Source organism: Nerophis lumbriciformis, linkage group LG28 (assembly GCF_033978685.3).
Source record: "Nerophis lumbriciformis linkage group LG28, RoL_Nlum_v2.1, whole genome shotgun sequence".
NCBI classification, from domain to species: Eukaryota; Metazoa; Chordata; class Actinopteri; order Syngnathiformes; family Syngnathidae; genus Nerophis; species Nerophis lumbriciformis.
Genome location: NC_084575.2, coordinates 21,654,289 through 21,667,322, shown reverse-complemented (window position 1 = coordinate 21,667,322; position 13,034 = coordinate 21,654,289). Strand labels below are relative to the sequence as shown.

The window sequence follows — 13,034 nt, the reverse complement described above, 5'->3', positions numbered from 1 at the left end:
TATAATATAAAGTCGTGTTTGGTGTTTTTGCTACCCCGCCTTCCGCCCGAATGCAGCTGAGATAGGCTCCAGCAACACCTGTGACCCCGAAAGGGACAAGCGGTAGAAATGGATGGATGGATCTACTGTTGCAAGCAAACATTTTTGCTGTCATCTATACTGCATCTGGAGTGCTTCACGGTGTGAAATTCATGTTTTTCTTTAATACAGTGCATCCAGAAAGTATTCACAGCGCTTCACTTTTTCCACATTTTGTTATGTTATAGCCTTATTCCAAAATGGAAGTAATTAATTTTGTCCTCAAAAGTTCTACACACAATACCCCATAATGACAATGTGAACAAGTTCGTTTTTTAGATCTTCTTGTAAATTTCTTGAATATAAAAAACTAAGAAATCACATGTACATAAGTATTCAGTAGCCTTTGCTCAATACTTTGTTGATGCATCTTTGGCAGCAATTACAGGCTCAAGTCTTTCTGAATACGATGCCAGAAGCTTGGCACCAATGTTCCCTCTAATTTTTCATGTGTGTAAGCAAACGCACAAACACCCTGAGCATTCAGTGGAATACAGACGTGCACACTGTGGTCATGCCAGCAGCACATTTGTCTCAAACCTGACATAACAATTTAAATGTCTTATTATTATTTATTTATTTTTTTTCATTTTATTTTTATTGACATCCAGCATCAGACATTCCTATCCATTACATCATATTCACATCAATCATATATCTATTGTCTGCCCTAAATGTCAAAATATTTTTGTTTATATCCCACCCATACCACTCCCCCCCCCAAAAAAGAAAGAAACAACAAAAAAACAAAGTAATATCTACAAATACATCAATTAAATAAACAAAGAAAGAAAGAAAAAAAAAAAAAGAAAAAAGAAAAAAAAAGAAAAGAAAAATAAATAATAATACATTAATAATAATAGTAATCAGAAATAAAATAAAATATAAACAGATACCTATATATATATATATATATAATAAGACATACACACATGTGTGGGTATATATATATATATATATATATATATATATATATATATATATATATATATATATATATATATATATATATATATATATATATATATATATATATATATATATATATATATATATATACCCACACATGTGTGTATGTCTTATTATTATAATCAAGTGACTAGTCAATTTCAAGAGATTATTTTCTAATATACTGTATGTGATTTGGCCCACTTAGATATTGTTTTTTTTTAATCAGCTATGCACTATAGTATTTTATGCCTGGGTGGGGGTCCTGCTTTGGAAAGATTGTGTACCCCTTTCAGAGATCACATTTAGTTCCCCTTAAAACGTTCACATGTTGCATGAGATGAAGTGTTTATTAACTTTCTGTCCGTAAAATAAATATTTTTATTAGCAATTATGTAGTCCTGTAACATCATTTCATGATTAATATCCAAAAAATAACATTTTTAACAAATGACAGTAGAATAAGCACACTGATTGAGGAGTCATAGTAAAACGACCTGAAATTTACACTTTACGTGTAGTGTTGGAGTTGTCCAACTTTTTGTGTGGCCATAAACGCACCAGTGGCTAATTGCCATAGTGTATGTGTTGGTGCAGGTGAGAGAGAGAGCAAGCGGCTGATGTTGATATAACAGATGACAAAGAGTTGCTTTTGGCTTGGTTTGTACGGTAGACAACGACCAGTTTTGCTAGATAAAAGTATTTTACACATTGTTTTGGTGTGGTTATGGCCGACAAACAATTTCGCTAAATAAAGGGACCGATGAAATTCCTGTCCTCCTTTAAGTGTCTCCACAGACATTATAATAATTTAAGTGTTGACAAACATTGTTTTATCTTTTGTGGCTGCCTTTCGTCCCCTTTTACTCACAGTTGCATTGCAAAATCATACAAAACAAACGATTTGTTTATTTTGTTTAGAGTGGGATTTGATTTTTTGTGCGGCATAGATTTGCTGTGCACAGAGGACGCGTGAGCAGTGCGCAATTGCGCAGGTGCGCACCTTAGAGGGAACGTTGCTTGGCACACCTATTTTTGGGCAGTTTCGCCCATTCTTCTTTGCAGCACTTCTCAAGCTCCATCAGGTTGGTTGGGAAGCGTTGGTGCAAAGCCATTTTCAGAGATGTTCAATCAGATTAAAGTCTGGGCTACGGCTATGCCACTCAAGAACATTTACAGAGCTGTCCTGAAGTAATTCCTTTGATATCTTGGCTGTGTGCTAAGGGTTGTTGTCAGGCTGAGTTTCGAAGCGCTCTGGGCAAGTTTTCATCCAGGATGTCACTGCAAATTGCTGCATTCATCTTTCCCTCTATACCAGACCTGGGCAAATTAAGGCCCGTTAAGCTTTTTGCTTGATTGTAAAATATGTCAATCGAGAGGCTGTGTGATGTTCATATGCTGTCAATATTCAGTGTTTTATCGTTTATAGTTAATATTGTAAAACCCACATTCTTTATTTTCATGTACATTGTGGGTGTCTCATTCAGTAAAAACATTTTTTAATTCCATTCCATTTTTTAAGGCGGTCTGTCATAACGTTTTTAGCATTCAATCAGACATTATTGTGAGGTTTTGTATTAAAGGCCTACTGAAACCCACTACTACCGACCACGCAGTTTATATATCAATGATGAAATCTTAACATTGCAACACATGCCAATACGGCCGGGTTAGTTTACTAAAGTGCAATTTTAAATTTTGCGCGACATATCCTGCTGAAAACGTCTCGGTATGATGACGTCAGCGCGTGACGTCGCGGATTGTAGAGGACATTTTGGGACAGCATGGTGGCCAGCTATTAAGTCGTCTGTTTCATCGCAAAATTCCACAGTATTCTGGACATCTGTGTTGGTGAATCTTTTGCAATTTGTTCAATGAACAATGGAGACAGCAAAGAAGAAAGCTGTAGGAGGGAAGCGGTGTATTGCGGCCGACTGCAGCAACACAAACACGGCCGGTGTTTCATTGTTTACATTCCCGAAAGATGACAGTCAAGCTTTACCATTGGCCTGTGGAGAACTGGGACAACAGAGACTCTTACCAGGAGGACTTTGTGTTGGATACGCAGACACGGTACCGTGAGTACGCTTCCAAACATTTGATCGCTTGCCCGTACGTGCGTGCCGCTATGTGAATGTCACGTACGTAACTTTGGGGACTTTGGGGAAATATATGTGCTGTATGAACTTTGGGGAGGTGAACGGTACTTTGGGCTGTGGGATTGAGTGTGTTGTGCAGGTGTTTGAGTTGTATTGGCAGGTTATATGGATGGGAGGGGGGAGGTGTTTGTTATGCAGGATTAATTTGTGGCATATTAAATATAAGTCTGGTTGTGTTGTGGCTAATATATATATATGTCTTGTGTTTATTTACTGTTTTAGTCATTCCCAGCTGAATATCAGGTCCCACCCGCCTCTCACAGCATCTTCCCTATCTGAATCGCTCCCACTGCCCTCTAGTCCTTCACTCTCACTTTCCTCATCCACGAATCTTTCATCCTCGCTCAAATTAATGGGGAAATCGTCACTTCCTCGGTCCGAATTGCTCTCGCTGCTGGTGGCCATGATTGTAAACAATGTGCAGATGTGAGGAGCTCCACAACCTGTGACGTCACGCTACTCGTCTGCTACTTCCGGTAGAGGCAAGGCTTTTTTTATCAGCGACCAAAAGTTGCGAACTTTATCGTCGATGTTCTCTACTAAATCCTTTCAGCAAAAATATGGCAATATCGCGAAATGATCAAGTATGACACATAGAATGGACCCGCTATCCCCGTTTAAATAAGAATATCGCATTTCAGTAGGCCTTTAATGTTCCTAAAAATCAAATATACCAGCCCCCAGCCACATTTTTTTCTCTAAATTTAAACCCCCCCCCCCCGAGTCAAGATAAATGTTTAGTTCCTAAAATATTTAGCAATATCAAGATATATGTAACACGTATTTGGCATTTTTGCATGCTGGCAGTAGGCCCCAAAGTGCTTGGGTCTAAGGGAGTCCTTCTCAAATAGTGGGGTGGGGGGTGGGCGCGATGTCATACCAGGGGGTGCGCGTGTGTGACCTCGGGGAACATGCTTTTTTTTGAGATACCAGAATGTGATGAAGCATATGTAGCACTTGCCTTCACTGCAACCACGGTGGGAGATGAGGAAAGACCAGTGAGTTGTTTCCTTTAAATGTTAGTAAGCTTAAAATGTTATGCAGGGATATAGTTAACAATTGTATTTAAAAAATATAGTATGTATAGTCACAGTGGAAAATATTAATTTCTTCTAAGGGGGCACAACAGAAAATATTTGAGAAGCACTGGTCTAAGGCAACAGCAACCCAACCGGACGTGACGTCACATGCAACCCAACCATGGTTAAGGTCAAGGCTCTGTATGAGCTATCACCAAACTCATCAAAACATTATGAACCAATATGGCCATCGTGGCACAGTCATGCTTGAATGGGAAAGAGTCTTTCCCAAATTGTTCCCAAAAATGGCATTCAAAAATGATTTGATTTCACTACATCCTTCTTTCACAATTTGAAAGCCTTTTTTGCTTCAAGCTGTATTTTACTATATTTGAAGACTGTCAAATGTTGTGTTTTATATAACTTAATGGTAGAACGCCTCATTTATGCACAATACTACTCTCATAAATAGGCGACTGGTGCCCTCTGCTGGGTACAATATGAAACTGCCAGTGATATGTTCTGCCATTTCAAGCAGGGGCAAAGATGAACCATCCAAACCCTACAAGTAGTAATAATTAGTACCTTATAAAGGATGACTAATTAAGAAAATCATATCACTAAGAAAAGCAATCACAAATGCAAAAATAGTAAAAATAAATAAATAAAAGAATGCCGATTTTACTGCATCAACTGCTGATGAAATTGTACAAATAAAACATTTCCATCTGGATAAAATGGCTCTTTGTTCCTAAAAGCACGTTAAAACCTCTGCAGTTCCAATGGGTGGAGGAGACTGAGTCACGCCATCCCCCGGTACAGCGAGAACGTCATAAATAGCACAAGACTGCAGCAGTACCACGCCCTGTACAGAGGCTGTCCTCTCTGACACTCTCTCCGCACACGGTCATTGTGTCCCCTTTCCCTCCGCACAGCCGTGCAGCTTCAAACATACAATGCCAGTGGGCCATTTGTGGCGTAAGAATTAGGAGTTTGCCCCTTAAAACAACTTGAGCATAACATCAGCAGCAGCACAGAGGGATGGTGCAATCACCACGATGAGTGATGACCCCTCCCCTCCATTGAAGCCTCAGTTGTCTTGTACATGTACAGTACAAGACATCAGAGGTACACACTATACAGCCTTGTTCGTTATGAAGAGTTTCTGGTTCATACAGGATGATGTGGTCTCGCCGACTGTCTTTCTATTTACTGTTTTACGATACCAAAATATCCGCCATTACAACAAAGCAAGAGGAGATCGATGAGTTCTACACTGTAAACAAACTAAGCTATGAGAAATATGTCCTTCCTGACGCATAATACACTCGGGTAAACTGCAGAAACATGAGAAGGGCATCGCCAGGGCCAAACAATCCTAACTTGGATAGAGCCTAAATGTGCCACAAAACAAATTGTAAAAATAAAATAGAAAAAAATAGAATTTGAATGGACCTTTATGGAACATTTTGGAAGACTGCAGTTTGAAATAAAAAGGCTACAAATCAATAGGACCTCAGGTTAAAGGGGAACATTATCACCAGACCTATGTAAGCGTCAATATATACCTTGATGTTGCAGAAAAAAGACCACTTTTTTTTTTAACCGATTTCCGAACTCTAAATGGGTGAATTTTGGCGAATTAAACGCCTTTCTATTATTCGCTCTCGAGTCAAACCAGCTCTGTTATTTTCTGTTTTCTCGACTGTTTTCCGTACCTTGGAGACATCATGCCTCGTCGGTGTGTTGTCGGAGGGTGTAACAACACGAACAGGGACGGATTCAAGTTGCACCAGTGGCCCAAAAATGCTAAAGTGGCAAGAAATTGGACGTTTGTTCCGCATACTTTTGCCTCGTCGGTGTGTTGTCGGAGGGTGTAACAACACGAACAGGGACGGATTCAAGTTGCACCAGTCGCCCAAAGATGCGAAAGTGGCAAGAAATTGGACGTTTGTTCCGGACACTTTACCGACGAAAGCTATGCTACGACAGAGATGGCAAGAATGTGTGGATACAGACACTCAAAGCAGATGCATTTCCAACGATAAAGTCAAAGAAATCTGCGAGCGGATGAGGGTATGTCTACAGAATATATTAATTGATGAAAATTGGGCTGTCTGCACTCTCAAAGTGCATGTTGTTGCCAAATGTATTTCATATGCTGTAAACCTAGTTCAGAGTTGTTAGTTTCCTTTAATGCCAAACAAACACGTACCAATCGTTGGTTAGAAGGCGATCGCCAAATTCGTCCTCGCTTTCTCCCGTGTCGCTGGCTGTCGTGTCGTTTTCGTCGGTTTCGCTTGCATACGGTTCAAACCGATATGGCTCAATAGCTTCAGTTTCTTCTTCAATTTGGTTTTCGCTACCTGCCTCCACACTACAACCATCCGTTTCAATACATGCGTAATCTGTTGAATCGCTTAAGCCGCTGAAATCCGAATCTGACCAATGCTGATCAGGCCAATGCTGGTTAAACAGTAAGTTAGCCAATGCTAATATTTTTAATTAATGACAATACTGTACATTTCTGTTAAATAATAGAGTGACAAGTGTCATGTGCACACAATTTTAAGCAATTTTTTTTATCTGTTAATCTACTGTACGTTTCTGATTTGGATTTATTTTATGCTAAATGCAATTTTGTACTAAACATCAACATGCCCCCAAGGCACTAAAGACTGCAATTAGCCACTAGTTATTATCCTGCATATTTACATGAAGATTTTGATCGATATGCACTATCTTTGTCTATCTTAATTAAATACATCTACAAATGTGTAAGACCTGGATGTTTTAAGACAGGAGTTCTTAACCTTTTTGACCTCAGGGCCCAACTATTCCACTACAGAGGGGTCGGGGCCTACTCAAATATTAACACTAATTGAGTAATCTTACTCTTGATTTTAATCGTATTCCATAATTACATCTAACCTACCGGTACTTAAAGTTTAACAGGATAAACTTTGTCAGATAAAAAAACATTAGTAAATTACAAAGATTATTATCACGGCTTAGTCAGGCTGATCTTAAAAATAAATACTAATTAAATACACTGCATAAAAAAGGGACTAAAAAATAGTGATGAAAAATAAATTCACATATAATTACATTGTTCTAAAATGAATACATTCTAACTAAATTAATAGTTAGAATGTTTATTAGACTAGCAATAAAATGTAAGTGCAAATGAAAATACAGCTTCACCACTTCAGTCATAATTTTTTTTTTTTACATAACTATGACTTTAGCTCCAGACATATCTTTGTTTGATATTACTGCTGAAAGTGGTGGAAAAGTGTATTATAACTGAGCACCAATAGGGGGTGCTTGCAGCCCAACAATGGGCCTTTGCCCTATGGCAGGGGTAGGGAACCTATGGCTCTCGAGCCAGATGTGGCTCTTTTGATGACTGCATCTGGCTCTCAGATCAATCTTAGCTGACATTGCTTAACACGATAAGTAATGAATGATTCCGCTGGTAATCACAGTGTTAAAAATAACGTTCAAAATATCAAACATTGTCATGCATTTTAATCCATCCATCCATTTTCTACCGCACCTGTTCAAAAAGTCGCATTAATGGTAAGAAGTATTTTATTTATTATTGGTTAGCTTCAGAATAACAATGTTATTAAAAAGAATAAGAGACTTATTATACTTGATCTTACTTAAAAATCCATGCATTTAGTTGTATTCAGTGTTAAAAGATATTATATGGCTCTCACGGAAATACATTTTAAAAATATTTGGCTTTTATGGCTCTCTCAGCCAAAAAGGTTCCCGACCCCTGCCCCACCACTGCTCCCCTCACCTCCCAGGGGGTGAACAAGAGGATTGGTCAAATGCAGAGGACAAATTTCACCACAAGTGTGTGTGTGACAATAATTGGTACTTTAACTTTAACTTCAAAATATTGTCGCATGCTAGCGTCTCATGGCTGATAAGGTTTGATGTGTTGAAGCTCGATTAATTTTTTTCCCTCGTGCAAATTGCATGCAAAATGTCTCCGTTTGAAACAGTGAATAAGTCCCATACGATCGACGCCATGTTTGTTTACAGTGAACATGGGAAGTTAATGACAGGCTGTCACTGGTGAAAGCAAAGGAATGCTTGATTTGCTCACTCTACCCACCCACAGCACAGATCAATTTATTTTATTTTAATGTCGCCTAAGGGCAGTGCTTCTCAAATGTGACGCCACCCTTAGAAAAAAGAAAACATTGCTAAAAACTTTGTTTTCGGACACAAATACTGCCATTAAAGAATGCGAGTCGAAATTTCTTGTGTTTTATACTTGATAATGAAGAGAAAGAAGAACAAAGGGATTTTTTGACATGCAAGAACTTTTGTGTGGCGTCTGTGTGCTGAAAAACGCTAATTAGTGGAACTATCTTGCAGTGTTTTTACTCAGCCGTAGTCTTTAAACCAATCTACAGTTTGATATTGTTTATGCATTTTTACGAACTTAATTTCATTACGCTAAGCTACGAGAAGTGTACAGACTATTGTATTTACGTATTTACAGATGAATTATAAAGCATTCAGCCGAACTTCGAAGCAGCTCACTGGTAGTCCGACCTTAGTGGACAAAGGTAAATCACATAAAATATTCAATATTTACTTTGTTACATGCTGTAAAAGTAGTGTGTGACCAGTTGTTGAGTAATTCTTCTCAACCCGAGTGAACCAAATGCTAAAGCTAACAGGCTGACGCAAATCTGATCTTTTTATGTAAAATCCGATACTTTGTTTTTAAGTCATATGCTTTTGTATATTATTGATTTGTATTGGATTTACTTACACTTTAGTAAAATAAATACGACTCTTTATTTACTGTACATTACATCGGCGTAGAAATGTAATGTACTAATCATCCATACGTCACCAACCTGATTTGTATAAACTACCTGAACCGTTAAATGCGGTGGAAACAAACTTCTACAGTTGTGAACTTAAAGTAGTAGAACCTAAAGTTCCTAAACCTTTGGTGGAAAAAGGCCTATTTATTGTCTTTATGCAAGCTAGCTATTTCAGACCCCTGTCGTACAAACCCCGTTTCCATATGAGTTAGGAAATTGTGTTAGATGTAAATATAAACGGAATACAATGATTTGCAAATCCTTTTCAACCCATATTCAGTTGAATATGCTACAAAGACAACATATTTGATGTTCAAACTCATAAACTTTTTTTTTTTTTTGCAAATAATAATTAACTCAGAATTTCATGGCTGCAACACGTGCCAAAGTAGTTGGGAAAGGGCATGTTCACCACTGTGTTACATGGCCTTTCCTTTTAACAACACTCAGTAAAGGTGTGGGAACTGAAGAGACACATTTTTTAAGTTTCTCAGGTGGAATTCTTTCCCATTCTTGCTTGATGTACAGCTTAAGTCCGGGGGTCTCCGTTGTGGTATTTTAGACTTCATAATGCGCCACACATTTTCAATGGGAGACAGGTCTGAACTACAGGCAGGCCAGTCTAGTACCCGCACTCTTTTACTATGAAGCCACGTTGATGTAACACATGGCTTGGCATTGTCTTGCTGAAATAAGCAGGGGCATCCATGGTAACGTTGCTTGGATGGCAACATATGTTGCTCCAAAACCTGTATGTACCTTTCAGCATTAATGGCGCCTTCACAGATGTGTAAGTAACCCATGTCTTGGGCACTAATACACCCCCATACCATCACAGATGCTGGCTTTTCTACTTTGCGCCTAGAACAATCCGGATGGTTCTTTTCCTCTTTGGTCCGGACGCCACGACGTCCTCAGTTTCCAAAAACAATTTGAAATGTGGACTCGTCAGACCACAGAACACTTTTCCACTTCGTATCAGTCCATCTTAGATGAGCTCAGGCTCAGCGAAGCCGACGCCGTTTCTGGGTGTTGTTGATAAACGGTTTTCGCCTTGCATAAGAAAGTTTTAACTTGCACTTACAGATGTAGCGACCAACTGTAGTTACTGACAGTGGGTTTCTGAAGTGTTCCTGAGCCCATGTGGTGATATCCTTTACACACTGATGTCGCTTGTTGATGCAGTACAGCCTGAGGGATCGAAGGTCATGGGCTTAGCTGCTTACGTGCAGTGATTTCTCCAGATTCTCTAAACCCTTTGATGATATTACGGACCGTAGATGGTGACATCCCTAAATTCCTTACAATAGCTGGTTGAGAAAGGTTTTTCTTAAACTGTTCAACAATTTGCTCACGCATTTGTTGACAAAGTGGTGACCCTCGCCCCATCCGTGTTTGTGAATGACTGAGCATTTCATGGAATGTACTTTTATACCCAATCATGGCACCCACCTGTTCCCAATTTGCCTGTTCACCTGTGGGATGTTCCAAATAAGTGATTGATGAGCATTCCTCATCTTTATCAGTATTTATTGCCACCTTTCCCAACTTCTTTGTCACGTGTTGCTGGCATCAAATTCTAAAGTTAATGATTATTTGCAACAAAAAAAAAATTTAATCAATTTGAACATCAAATATGTTGTCTTTGTAGCATATTTAACTGAATATGGGTTGAAAATGATTTGCAAATCATTGTATTCCGTTTATATTTACATCTGACACAATTTCCCAACTCATATGGAAACGGGGTTTGTATATTCTGCGTCTAGGGATTTATACATACTGTACATGCAACCCAGCAGAGAGCTATCCTCAAGCAAGTCAGAGCTTTTCTTCTTGTCACATATTTGAGAAGAACTGCCTTAGGTTCAAAGTTAGATGCGCGCTCGATCACTGCATACATGGAGACAAACTACATATAAACATAGTTTGCCTCTTTCTCTCTGGGGATGCTGCACTAACTAGAAAAAGTTGTTGCCATTCAAATCCAATTACTTGAGTAAGACTGGATTTTTGGCACAAACCACAACAAAACAACGATAAAACAAACCATAAGAACAAGCCACGCCTGTCACTCGTGTACAATAAAGCATGACTGGTTCACTGACTGTGACTCAATTTCTGTTATGCAAATGAGAGACAATTAGCAAGACAACCTTTATTTAAAGGAAAGGTCCTAAATATGGTGGCCAGAGAGTGTTTACGTGGACCCCGACTTAAACAAGTTGAAAAACTTATTCGGGTATTACCATTTAGTGGTCAATTGTACGGAATATGTACTGAACTGTGCAATCTACTAATAAAAGCTTCAATCAATCAATCAATGGATGCCTGTTGTCATCTTTTCTGGCTGATTATGATCACTTTTAAATTTTGCCACAGCCCTCATTGCTATTTCTGCAACTCAGCCATAATAGCACATTGTGCGCCATGGCGAAAAGGCCGCCCTAACAGTGTCTAGAGCATGAAGTACATACCAGGAGACAGGCCAGTAAACCAGGAGACACATAGGGGGCAACAATCTAGCATTAAGACTAGAGATGTCCGATAATATCGGCCGATAAATGCTTTAAAATGTAATATCGGAAATTATCGGTATCATTTTTTTTTATTGGTATCGTTTTTTGTTTTTTTTATTAAATCAACATAATAAACACAAGATACACTTACAACTTTTTATTGTCATTCAAATTTGAACTTTACAGTACAGATAAGTTATTATCTTATAATATAATTAGTGCACCAACCCAAAAAACCTCCGTCCCCCATTTACACTCATTCACACAAAAGGGTTGTTTCTTTCTGTTATTAATATTTCTGGTTCCTACATTATATATCAATATATATCAATACAGCCTGCAAGGGATACAGTCCGTAAGCACACATGATTGTGCGTGCTGCTGGTCCACTAATAGTACTAACCTTTAACAGTTAATTTTACTCATTTTCATTAATTACTAGTTTCTATGTAACTGTTTTTATATTGTTTTACTTACTTTTTTATTCAAGAAAATGTTTTTAATTTATTTATCTTTTTTTTTTTTTTTTTTTTTTAAAAGACCTTATCTTCACATACCTGGTTGTCCAAATTAGGCACAATAATGTGTTGATTCCACGACTGTATATATCGGTATCGGTTGATATCGGTATCGGTAATTAAGAGTTGGACAATATCGGAATATCGGATATCGGCAAAAAACCCATTATCGGACATCCCTAATTAAGACCATGGTCTCCTCATTTGTGCACTGCCATAGGCGGACAAAACGACCTCCGGCAAGCCACTAGAGCGCATGTTTCTGCACAAACTGTCCCAAACAGACTCCATGAAGATGGTATGAAGACTTGTGCTCAACAAAGTGGAACCTGATTGGCATTTTCCAGAAAATATACTGAAATGGGAGTGTCTCAGGAGTTCCTGCAAAATGAAGGCAATACAGCAGTGGACAGACCTGCCTGATCCCGAAACCTGAATCCAATGAAGCATCTCTGGGACATTCTATCTCCTTCCATCCATCACCACCATCATTAAGTTACGTCACAGATTGTTCAGGAGTTGACTGGTGCCCTCATCCACATCTGGGAGATGATGTCTCAGAAGAACATCCCTCATCTCGTCAGAAGCCTGCTTACATGTCGTATGTAGTGCATACAGGCCATACACACTACTAAACTTCATTTTGAATTGACTTAAGGAATTTCAACAGAAGTTAAATCAACCTGTGATCTCATTTTTACACTACAGTTATGAATACAGACTTCCATATGTTATCATTTGGATTTCAATTAATTATTATTGTGTTATTTTGCTCTCATTGCATTACACCATGTATTGAATAAAGTTTTTTTTAACTGGAATATTCCTTTTACCCAGATCTATAATGCACTGCTTAAGGCTTCCCTTGATATTTTAAACAGTTTATAGCTAACTATAGCATTAAAGGCAATAGACAACTAGGATTAGCATTTAT

The 13,034-nt window shown here is 38.4% G+C and overlaps 1 protein-coding gene across 2 annotated transcripts in view; it reads right to left on the bottom strand.

Annotated features, from left to right (window-relative positions):
• The window catches only part of ndrg3a (ndrg family member 3a), a 108,593-nt gene that overhangs the window by 43,032 nt on the left and 52,527 nt on the right, over nt 1-13,034 (bottom strand). The gene's annotated exons all lie outside the window — the stretch shown is intronic.